This window comes from Nyctereutes procyonoides, unplaced genomic scaffold (assembly GCF_905146905.1).
Source record: "Nyctereutes procyonoides isolate TBG_1078 unplaced genomic scaffold, NYPRO_anot_genome, whole genome shotgun sequence".
Lineage (NCBI taxonomy): Eukaryota > Metazoa > Chordata > Mammalia > Carnivora > Canidae > Nyctereutes > Nyctereutes procyonoides.
In genome coordinates, this window is record NW_026575125.1 from 101,184,860 (window position 1) to 101,197,692 (window position 12,833).

The 12,833-nt window shown below is 42.2% G+C and overlaps 1 long non-coding RNA gene across 1 annotated transcript in view; it reads left to right on the forward strand.

Moving 5' to 3' along the window:
- LOC129518709 (uncharacterized) overlaps positions 1 to 12,833 on the forward strand; it is a 122,496-nt gene that overhangs the window by 33,926 nt on the left and 75,737 nt on the right. The window lies entirely within an intron of this gene.

The window sequence follows — 12,833 nt, forward strand, 5'->3', positions numbered from 1 at the left end:
CAATTGCAAATTCTAGGTGCAGACAGAATCTGGGCTTTGGCTAGACAGAGGGCCACTACTAGAGGACATAAGACAAAGAGCTTTTGCAGTCATTAGGGGCAGATTTGAGGGGCCAAGACCCAGTTAAAAAAGGAAAAGAAATGAACCTGACACATATCCAGTATTTTCCTCCAGAACTTTGATTAATTTTGAAACTGTACCTGTCAGTTAGCATGATGTTCTCTAGATTTAACTGGTTAGTATCATATGTCAGGATTTCCTTCTTTGTTTAGGGTGGAAATAATATTCCATTGTATGCACTTACTATATTTTCTTTATCCATTCATCTGTAGATAGATATTTAGGTTGTTTCCAAATTGTGGCCATCGTGAATGATACTGCAATAAATATGGGAGTGCAGATATCACTTTGAGATCTTGATTTCAATTCTTTTGGATAAATGTCCAGAAGTGGGATTGCTGGGTCATATGGCCATATCATAGTTCTATTTTTAGTTTTTGAGGAACCTGTACACAGTCTGCAATAGCAGGTGCACCAATTTACATTCCCACCAACAGTGTACAGGGGTTCCAATTTTTCTACACCTCACCAACATTGCTATTTGTTTTTTATAATAACCATTTTAACAGTTGTGAGGTGATGTCTCATTGAGGCTTTGATTAGCATTTCCCTGATGATTGGTAATGCTGAGCATCTTTTCATATGTCTGTTGACCATTTGCATGTCTTCTTCAGAGAAACATCTATTCAGGCCCTCTGCCCATTTTTAATCAAGTTATTTGGTTTTGTTTTCTTAAGGTAATTAGCTTTAGGAATTCCTTATATATTTGGGATATTAACACCTTATCAGATATATAGCTTGCAAATATTTTCTCCTATTCTGCAGGTTGGCTTTTCACTGTTGTTTCCTTTGCTGTGTAAAGGCTTTTTGGTGTGATGTAGTCCCAATTGTCTATTTTGGCTTTTGTTTCTTATGCTTTCAGTATCATATCCAAGAAATCATTGCTAAGACCAACATCAACATGCTTTTCCTCTATGTTATCTTCTAGAAATTTTACATTTTCAGGTCTCACATTTAAATGTCGAATCTATTTTGAGTTCATTGTTATGTATGATACAAGGCTCCAATTTTGTTTTTTGCATGTCAATATCTCATTTTCCCAACACCATTTATTGAAGAGTCTCTCCTTTCACCATTGTGTATTCTTGGCACCTTTGTTGAAGATAAGTTGACTGCATACATGTGGGTTATATGTTTTGAAATTAGGAAATGTGATGCCTCTAGCTTTATTCTTCTTGCTCAAGATTGCTTTGGCTATTCAGGGTTTCTGTTTTCATATGAATTTTAGGATTGTTTTTTTCTATTTCTGTAAAAAAGTCATTAGGATTTTGATAGGAATTTTACTGAATCTATAAATCAGGGATCCCTGGGTGGCGCAGCGGTTTAGCGCCTGCCTTTGGCCCAGGGCGCGATCCTGGAGACCCGGGATCGAATCCCACGTCGGGCTCCTGGTGCATGGAGCCTGCTTCTCCCTCTGCCTGTGTCTCTGCCTCTCTCTCTCTCTCTCTCTCTGTGTGTGTGACTATCCTAAATAAAAAAAATTAATAAAAAAAAGAATCTATAAGTCACTTTGGGCAGTGTAAACATTTCAGTAATATTAAGTCATGTGATCCATGAACATGGGATGTATTTCCATTTATGTCTTCTTTACTTTCTTTCATAAATGTTTTATAGTTTTCGGTGTACATGTTTTTCATTTCCTTGGTTAACCTTATTCCTAAGTATTTTATTCCTTTTGATCTGTTGTAAATGAAATTGTTTTCCTAATCTCCTTTTTGGATAGTTCCTTGTTATCATATAGAAATGCAACTTATTTTCATGTACTGACTTTGTACCCTGCAACTTTACTGAAATAATTTATTAGTTCTAAGTGGGGTTTTTTTTTGGTGAGTCTTTAGAGTTTTCTATGTAAAAGTACACGTCATCTAAAAACAGAGATTTTAATTTCATCCTTTCTGATTTCAATGCCTTTTATTTCTTTTTCTTGTCTAATTGCTCTGGTCAGGACTTCTAGTACCATGTTGAATAGCAGTGACAAGATTGGGCATCCTTCCCTTGTTCTGATCTTAGGGGAAAGCTTTTAATTTTTCACCATTGAGTATCATGCTCGTTGTGGGCTTGTCATATATGGTATTTATCACATTAAAGTAAATTTCTCCTTTGCCTAGTTAGTCAAGAGGTTTTTTTTTTTGTGAAAGGATGTGAATTTTGCCACTATCAAGATGATTGTACAATGTTTATCCTCCATTCTGTTAATGTGATGTATCATGTTTATTGATTTGCATGTGTTGAACCATCCTTGAATCTAATGATTGAGAAGCTAAGTAGAAAGGCTTAAAAAAGGGATGCCTGGGTGGCTCAGCAGTTGAGCATCTGCCTTTGGCTCAGGGCGTGATTCTGGAGTCCGGGGATTGAGTCCCACATCTGGCTTCCTGCATGGAGCCTGCTTCTCCCTCTACCTCTCTCCATCTGTGTCTCTCATGAATAAATAAATAAAATCCTTTTTTTAAAAAAAGAAAGGCTCAAAAAACAAAGTAGTGTTTTGGGCAGTCTCACTGTGCTGAGTATATAAGAATCGGAGTTTAAGATCTGCTCATGGTAATATCTTCATTGAACACACAAGATTATCAGCTGAAAGTTCTGCACAATAATGTCTTGGAAGCAGGGGAAAAAGAAAAGTAGAAAGGCTTCACCAACATTGAACCTGGAGTTGATTCAACTTAGTCACTGATTCAGTAAAAGTGATCTGCCCTTACTTGATCTACTTAAGAGAAAAGAGTGAATTCTTTCTGTGGCAAGATAACATCATCTGGAGCCTATAAATAATTATACACAACTGGTTGACATTCATTCAAAACTTTTTAGGAATTATAAAAGACAAGACCATATGATGGAAAACCTAAAAAACATCAGAACCAGACAATAGATACAAACCCACAGGTGATCCATATATATAACTTAGCAGACAAGGAATTTCAAATAACTATATATTCAAAAAATAAAGGAAAAGATGGAAAAATATAAGGAAAGAAAAATTCAATCCAGTCATTAGAATCTATAAAGAATCAAATGGACATTTGGCCCATGATTGGCAATATCAATAGAATGCAGCAGAAGTGAAGTTTTGCCTTTCTGGGCATATTCTTTAAGAGCACTGGCCGTTTTTACTCCCTGTTAGAGCTCATTTTGGGCAGCTCTGTAGGAAGTTCAGCATCCCTGCTGGGCAGATTATGTGGAGAGGAGAGGCCCTGAGATTTTACATACAGGAAGAGAAGGCCAGTCATCTTAGAGACCCAGTTGAACCTCTGGATGACTCTAGCTGCCATCTGAATACAACTATGTGACAGACCCTGAGTAAGACCAGCAGAAGAACTGCCCAGTGGAGCCTGCCAATCCACAGAACAGTGAGAGAAAATAGATCGATATTTTAGTCATTGCGTTTTGGGGTACATTTGTTAGGTGACAATAGATAATAGAAACACTCCTTTCATAACTGCTCCATAGCCCACAAATGAGGTAGGGCAAGGGAGATCTGATATCTGACCATCCTTGAGCTTTCCTTGTTGGAAACCTATTCAAACCTCCATGAAAAAGCTTTGTTTCTGTATGATCCACATTTCTGTGTGAGTTGAACTTTAGTAAGATATCATCCCAGAAGATAGTATGCAAGTCTCCTCTTGAGTTGTGCAATAAAGACTTCAGTCCCAGATCTTGGCAATTCTAGCATCAATGGGCAGGTGGAGAAACTCTGGCTGACTCATAATCAGTCACTCAGGGAGAGGGTCTCCTCCCTCTACGTGGTTGCCTGTCCAGAGGCTGATAATTACTCAATGGTATTGCCTTTCTAGGGAACCATATCCACCCACCACCACCACCACCACCACCACCACATACCTTTACAAGTCCTGGTTTCACTCAAAAATTCTCCCGTATGAATATGTGATGTCATCCCAAGCTTTGCATCAGATTGAGTTCAAAGTCCATTCCCTGCCGCCCCAGGCATCATTCTGCTGCTAACATATTGCCACTGGCTTTATTTACTCATTTTCATTTTGTGAAGAGTTCCACTTCAACAAGTCCTGTGAAAACATTAATTTGCTGCCGTAATAATTTCAAAGTACATTTTGGATGTAGCTGATAGGCATATCATCCAAGATGACCACTTGTATAAAGCAATCTACCTTGCATTGTTTTATTTAGAATGCACATCTTTATATTATAAATCTAGCCAACTCAATTATCCAGGCTTCTGAAAGGGTAAAGGTGTATAAATAATCTGAAACAGAGGAGAAAAGGTCGTTTACATTTATTTTGGGAATGTATTATAGATTTTTCTCAGTAGCAGCAGGTGTTCCTATTTATGATTTTGCTTAGGCTAATACTAGAATTAGCATGCATGCTCAGAGCATATATATGTCAAGAACACGTTGGGTAGCTGAGCAGGGAGAGCTGACCAAAGACTCTTAAGAAACTGTCTGATGTAAAATTTGCCTGCCAAGTCTTGAATCCTCTTTTTGTAACTGATCTACTAGACTTCCCATATGAAATGAGAGCTGTTATTCCCTTTTAGAGGCTGCATAACAACTCCAAGGATGCCATCATTTCTGACATTCTCAAAATCTCTCTGCGATTCACCTCCAAACTGTTCTCCTTTTCTTCAGTCATGGGAGGATCTGGACTGCTGCATTAACCCATCCATTACAATGTCTGTCCCTGATGGATTTGGGGCGCCAGTTGGGAGCCTTGCTAGGGAGGCCGGGAAGAATGCATTGGCGTCAGCCATGATATTTCACGGATTTAGCCACCATCTTTATCCTGATTACTCCTAAATTCCCCTCCCTGGATCAGACTTCTTTCTCAAAATCTTGTGCTGTGTGTGGATCAGCCTAATTATTTCTCCCTGAATGTCCCACAGGACCCTCACCTGAATATCTCTTCCTCATCTCCTTCCAAATCAACTCTTCCTCTGTTCTTTATATCAGTAGTGGGTACCACTCTCCGCTCTTCTCTGTCCTCTCCCCTCCTTCTCCAGTTATCACTTCTGTCCACCTTCCTCTCTCCACCCTCTCTTCCGCTCAGACCAAGGCTCTATCACCTCTCATTTGGTCTACTCAAACATTCTCAGAACTGGCTTCCTTGCATGGAATCTTGCTTCCTGTCCCCATCCATCCTCCACATAGCAAAGACGCAGAAGAGTCGTTCTAATATATATATCTCATCAAGTCACTCCTGTGCTTGATGGTTTCCCATTGCCCTTAGGGCAAGCTTTAAACTCCTTGCCTCCTTTACAAAGGCCCTGCACCTTGTGCTCTATTTTTCTCAATCTGTTGACATGCCAAACTGTCTAGTCTCTGGGCCTTTGTTGGGGTCTTTCTCTCAGCAGGCTTTATTCTTTCCCAAGCCCCTGCACTTCTTGGTAGCTCTCCTCAGACTGTGGGTGCCACAAGGGGATAGGACATGTATGTTCTTGTTCTTGGCTCAAGTTGTTAGCACAGTGGTTGGAACACAATAGCAGCTCAATAAACACCTTCTGGATGGTGGACAAAATAACAGTCCCTACCCATTCTCCCCTTTCATCCTGTCCTTTCTACCACCCCCAGAGTGATTTCCCAAGCCTGGGATCTAAGGCACAGCTATGTTCATAAGTCACATTTGAGGTACAACAAAACAAAACAAAACAAAAATCAGTTTTCCCCCTCACTTACAGAATGAAGTCCAAATGCTTTTGTATGATATGACATCGAGCTCTTCCATGGTTTGGTCCTAAACTCCCTGGCCAGTCTTATTTGTCTGCCTTAGTTTCTGCTTAGTAGAGTCTACATTCCAGTCAAATGAAATTGTGTGCTCTTCCCTGCCCATGCCTTCTGGTTTATAGCCTCTGTGACTTTGTTTTCAGAGATCTGTCCATCTGGCAAGCCCTTCTTGCACTTCTGCCTGAGTCCTATCTCTCCTTCACACCACTGCTTAAGAGCTGTGTCCTCTCTGAAGCTTTCGCAGTTCCCCCTCCCAGCTGGAAGTGACCACTTGTTCCTGGGAACGTCCCCACTCTTGTGCCTCTAATCCCATTATGTGCAGACAGGCTCCTTCTCTGCTGGACTGCAAACCACAGGAGAGAAGGTCTAGGCCACTTCTGTGTGTGGCTAACAGGACTCTGGTGACACTAGAGGTGTGGGGCCTATTTGCAGGTCTACGCTGGTTTTATAACCTTGGACTTGAAGAGGACTAGCTGCATAAGTGTCATCAGGAATTTGCCTGTAATTCACAATCTTGGTACCTACCAGGCTACCAAATGAGAATCTGCATTTTAACAAGATCCCCAGGTGATCGACGTGCCCATTAAAATTTAAGAAGCAATGCACCGCTTTATTACACAAGGGAACACGCATCCTTAAAGACTAACAGCACACCTTGTAATTCCACGCCCTCCTACTGGCTACCAATTCACAGATCAGACACACAGTACGTGTCTCTGCTTCAGTGTTACCAGTGTGATGTTGTCTGGCTCTGAGTTTGGCACCCCCCCGCAACAGGATGGTTAGGAACTCCATTGTAAATAAGGGAAACCGTTGTCCTAATAAGAGGGCCATGAATGCACAAAGCTGGCCCTGATCGGGGAGGGAAGCTGCGACTCTGTGCAGCTTGCCTTCATCATGGCGGACTCCGGCCAAGCTGTGAGTCAGGGCCTTGTGTCCTCTGTTCATCATTGGTGAAAGGAATGCCACGGAGTGATGTCAAGTGAGCTTTAGAGCAAACCACTCCTAGAAACATCTGGAGCTGGCAGAGGATCATGACTGTGAATACGGATGAGGGGAACAATTGATTTATTTGAATTCATCGTGGCTTTAAATATCTCGTACAAAATGTATTTGTATTTGATCTAAAGGGGCCAACGACTCAGCGGTGCTTCAGCTTCCTCAGTTTTAGAAAAGAGGTCATGACTCCATTAAAAGAACTTTGTTTCCTGAACTTTCTCCTCCCCCTGATTGAACAAGAATAGCCTCTTCTCCTTCCCTGGGCCTTCCTTAATTATCACCATGGCTCAGGTGTTACATTCAGCACCCACCTTGTCTACAGATGCCCACGGGTCCTGTGGAGCACACTGTCTCACTTCTCCTCTGCGCGCTGCGGAAAGACCTGGTAATTGGTAAGGCCGTCAAGTCCGGGCAAGGCCGCTCTAACCGGGAAGTGGCAAAACCCGCCGTTTCTGCCTGGGGCCTGTGTTTGCTGATGAATGACTGTCCTTCAAACCTCCTCACTCTCATTTGAGCCCCAGGGCTTCAGATCGGAACCACACCTAGCCGGAGCCGGGAGTGGCTCCAGACCGGCTTCTGTCTGACTCTGGGTAAGAAAGTTAAACCCATCCCTTCTGCCATTCAGATGACAGAAAGAGGAGGGTTTGCTGGCACCTGTGCAGTCGCAGGCCACCGACCGCGTGCACTTAATCAGAAGTGTCTGTTGTCAAATAGGGCTTGGCTCAGCAAAGAGACAACTGTTTTGAATCAGAAACTGGACAATGACAAACAGGCCATGGAAGCTGTCCTCCATATGAGAGAGTTGCCAGGGGACAAAATTGTGAAATAGACACATTTCACATTTTCCTCTTCAACTGTTTCTTCTTTTGCTGGGAGTATCAGTCAACATTCTAGAGACAAACAGAAAATATATATATATGATCTCTCTTAATCCCTCTCTTTCGAGGTATTTTATATTTTTTTATATAAAAATGTCTTGGGAGATATTTTAGGGAATTGGCTCATGTGTTTGTGGGGGCTGGCAAGTTCGAAATATGTAGGACAGACCAGCTGGCTAGAAACTCAGGCAGGGTTTCTATGTTACAGATTTGAGGCAGATTTCCTTCTCTAGTACACTCAGGCACTTTTGGTATTTTAACTTCCTTTAGTATAGACCACTTCCTGGTCCAGGTTTGTGTTTTTTTTTTTTTTTTTCAATTAAAGTGATATTTTGTTTTTTTTTATTTTTTTATTTTTTTATTATAAATTAATTTTTATTGGTGTTCAATTTACCAACATACAGAATAACACCCAGTGCTCATCCCGTCAAGTGTCCCCCTCCGTGCCCGTCACCCATTCACCCCCACCCCCCGCCCTCCTCCCCTTCCACCACCCCTAGTTCATTTCCCAGAGTTAGAAGTCTTTATGTTCTGTGTCCCTTTCTGATATCTCCCACACATTTCTTCTCCCTTCCCTTATATTCCCCTTCACTATTATTCATCTGGTCCAGGTTTCATCTCCCCACTCCCACCTCACCTCCCAAAATCAAACAAACTGCTACTCTGGGCTAGGGGCAGCTGGCCTTCCTGGTTATTCAAGGTCATTGGTCTGGAAATACGGTAAGGTTCCCTGTAGAATTAGGAAGCCAGGAAGTACAGACAGGGGTGTTTGTCTGCTGCCACCAATGTGCATGGTGGAAATCTCTGGGGGCAGTATCAAGGTTGTCCCATCACTCAGGAAAGGCCCATGGAGCTATTCTAAGGTCTTCCTTTGCCTTGAAAGCCCCTAGAGTTTGGCCCTTTCTGTTCTGTACCGCCCTGGCCTGTAAGGCTGGCCAACTCCTCTGAATTGGAAGAGTACTCCCTGGTCTCTTCCTGCTGCTCACAGCCCTAGGAAGCCCAAGGGAAGATCTGATTGGGCCTGGTTTCCCCCTTGCCATGATCCTGAGAGGCCATCAAAACTCCTCCATTCGTATCACAGCTATTTTGTGTCACTCTGTGCCAGGCACGGTGCTTCAGAAGAGAATCAGATGTGATCCGTGCCCTTGAGGAGCTCACTACCCAATTGGTCAATGATTTCAGGCAAGGGGATGAAGAGGAGGCCTGCATTTCTGCCTGCGTGGTGATGATCCCTCCCCTTTCTATATTTTTCCTTCAAACCCAGTGACCCTTACTTCCTTCCTCCCAGCCACAGGCCTTTGTTGGCATTCTGGTTTCCCAGGGTTCTGCCCTGCACTGTTCTGGTGAGGCTTGCCTTCTCCTTGCTCCCAAAATAGGTCTGCCCTACTCTTCCATGTGTTCAGACCTTGGTGCCAGCTCACAGGTCATCAGCTATCACTCTGATAAAGTGGAGTGACAACCTGGTATGAATAACTGGTAGCCTATTTAAATTCATTCATTTAACCAACAAATATATACTTAGAGCCTACTATGTACCAGGCCCTGCTCTAGGAGCTGGGTTTAGAGAGGTAGATCTGACACAGTTTTCACTTGCAATGAACTCATCATCTAGCTAAGGAGACAAGAGGTCAACACAGATAACTGCCACACAGTGTAAGACATGCAGTGATAGGGTATGTACTGTGAACAGTTGTGGCACAGACAGGGAAAGAGTTAGCCCTTGGCCTAGGTGGATGGAGATCGGGGAGAGAGAAGATGATTGAGTTGCTTCCACAAAAATAAGTAGCAGTTCACTGAGTAAATAAGGCAGAGGAGACTTTCCAAAAAGAAGGAATGGCAGGAGCAAAGGCATAGTTGAGCAGTCATACGCAGCTTGCTGGGAGCCTAGAAATAAGTGGATCTAGTGAGGCTAGATGTGATGCAGTGCATGCCGGGGATCGGACATGTGTGCAGGAGTGAAGGCTCTGATGTTTCAGGACTTCATGCTAGGAACAACAAGGAGCTATGGACATTTTTGTTTTCTAGTGATAGCTTTATTAAAATATAATTCGTATACCATATAATTAGCATATTTTGAGAATAAAATTTGTGGTTTTTAGCATATTTACAAGTGCAACCATCACCACTAATTCCAGAACATTTTCGTTACCCTAGCAAGAAATCCCATACTCATTAGGAGAAACTCCCCATTCCACCTCCCCAATTCTCTAGCCACTGGTGACCACTAATCTACTTTTTGCATCTATATATTTGCCGATTCTGGATATTTCATATAAATGGCACCATACAATATGTGGTCTTTTGTGACAGGCTCTTTCACTTAGCATTGTATTTTTGAGTTTCATCTATGTTGTAGCAGCTCTCAGTACTCCATTTCTTTTCACGACCAAAGAACATTCCATTGTATGGGTGTACCACATTTTACTTATCCATTCATCAATTGATGGACATCTGAGTAGTTTATATTTTTTGGCTCTTATGCATAATGCTCCTGTGAATATTTGTGTGCAAATTTTTGTATGGATATATGTTTTCAGATCCTTTGGGTCTATATCTCTGGGTAGGATTTCTGGATGATATGGTAACTCTATGTTTAACCTTTGAGGAACTGCCAGACTGTTTTCCAAAGTGGTTACACCCTTTTTACATTCCCACCAGCAATGTAGGAGGGGTCCAATTTCTTTACATATTTGCCAACACATATATTTTTTTAAATTATAGCCATCCTAGTGAATGTGACATGGTATCTTGTTATTTTCCTTTGCATCTTCCTTATGACTAATGATGTTGAACATTTTTCACGTACTTAGTATCCATTTGGATATATATTTTGAGAATTATTTATTCAGATCCTTGTGCCAATTTTCATTGGATTACCTTTTTATTATCAAATTCTAAGATTTTTTTGTTCTGATACAAATCCTCATGAGATATATGGTTTCCAAAAATTATCTCCCACTCTAGTTTGTCTTTTCACTTTCATGATGGAATCCTTTGAAGCATAAAAGTTTTTATTGGGTGAAGGCTAATCACTTTTACATTTTGTAGAGAGTGCTTTGGGTATTATATCTAAGAACTCTACTCAACCTGAGGTCATTCAGCTGTAGCTCTGTGGAAGAGTTTAAAACAGGGAAGATAAATGTGAGGTTTTGCAGGGTAAAAAGATCAATCTAGCTGTTGTATGGAGGAAGGCCTTTGTAGGACAAGTCTGAAGGTAGACAGATTAGTTAAAAGGCTATTGAAGTGAAAGATGATGAAACTATGAATGGGTTGTTGCCAGTGAAAAATGAAGAAAGGTGGATGAATTCGACCTCTATATCAAGGCCATTTCTATGGTCCAGTTGAGAGGTTTTAACCAGATCTAGGACAGTATAAGTAGAAAGGGAAAATAGAATTTTAAAGGGATATTGCTTTGGGGGAGCTGCAAAGACTTGGTGCCTAATGGGAGAATTGGAATGTGTGGAGAGGGAGGAAGAGGAGAGTTTGGCTCTGGATTACTGGTAGAATGAAAGCGCCTGACACAAAAGGACCAGAAAATGATGACAGGTTGTTGGGATATAGGAGAAGGAAGCACACTTTGGAAAAATGAAGTTTTGAAAAGCTATAAAGACATTCAAATAAAAATGCCCACTAAGCAGTAGATCTGCAGCTCAGGAGCAAGGAAGGGCTACAGTGTAACAAGACAAAAGACTTTCTACATTATTATTTGAGTTTAGGTGTGTTCAGAACTCTGGAGACATCTTCGGTGTTAACCATTTTCAAAAAGAGTGTTTGGTCCTCTGTAGTCTCTAATACTTATCTGCAACCCCAAGGGGAGTTTTTGTTGTTTGGAATTTATTTGTTTTTGTTTGGGGGGGTGGGTAAAGAATGGTCACGAGGGGAGGGACATACAAAGGCTAGGTAAAAGAGTGAGAGATAAGGAAGAAATTGAGATCACAAGGGAAAAAAAGCACAGAAGGCCTACCAGAAGCTTCTTCCATCACCAGCCTCCTAAAGCTATGATGGGGGTGCTGGGCCAGAGTAAGTGACTGCGTTAATTCTCCCCATCCACCACTCTCCAATATTCAGTGAAAGGTTCACTTAGCTTCATAAATACCTGTCTTTGTGTCTCACTTGCTTTGGCCTTGTCTTTGTCATTCTCTGTCTTGGTCTCTCTTAGTTTCTTCATCACTCTTTCCCTCAGGGAATTTTTCATTTTTTTTCCTTTAAGATTTTTATCCATTTATTCATGAGAGATACAGAGGGGCAGAGACATAGGCAGAGGGAGAAGCAGGCTCCGAGGACTCTGGGATCATGACCTGAGCCAAAGGCAGACGCTCAACCACTGAGCCACCCCTGTGCCCCTTTTTTCATTCTTCATCAACTCAATATTTCACCTTTGGGCAGACCCATAGTTTTCCAAAAGCCTGGTAGCTCCCATCTGAGAACACAAGAGCCACTTGCCCCAAATAACTCTGACCTGCCACTAGATGGCAGTGTCTGGGAATTTTGCTAACCTGTCCCAGCCATTCAGTAGGACCTGAGGTTCAGCTGTGGGGAGTTTCAACTTGGTTATTCTGCCTTTACTGTGTTGCAACCAGTTGCTGACGAAAGGTACGAGACCTTCCTTTGCCCACCACCAAAGACAACTTGTGTTTCTAAAACACGTACACCTCTAACAGCCCGTCCTCTGAGCAGATGCTTTCCCCCCACCCCCGCCCCGCACCTCAACTCTCACATGAGTCCCTAGATTCATTTCTCCCTCTCCGCTGCCCCCCCCTTAGCAAGGTGGGTTGATGCTCTTTCCTTGCTTTGAGCATGCGCTCAAAGAATCACGTGTTGTCAAAGCCTAAAGGGCTCTTATACTTCGGGTCTAACCCCATCATTTGCAGATGAGGCAACTGAGGCGCGTAAAGGAGCAGAAGCTTGATCAAGGTCCTATAAGGAATTCAGGGCCGAGTATATGGGTCAGAGGCTCCTGATATATTTGTAATAATCAACAAAGTAACCTGAAGATCGTTTTGGTCCACTAACTGTGCTAGCATGGCTAGATGCCTGGGGAAGGGCAAAGAGGCAAGGAACGTAACTTGTCCTGGCGTGAGAGACTTAGTAATGTTTTCTGAGATTAGGTGGTGCAAGAACAACGCTGATGTGTGTGAGTGGC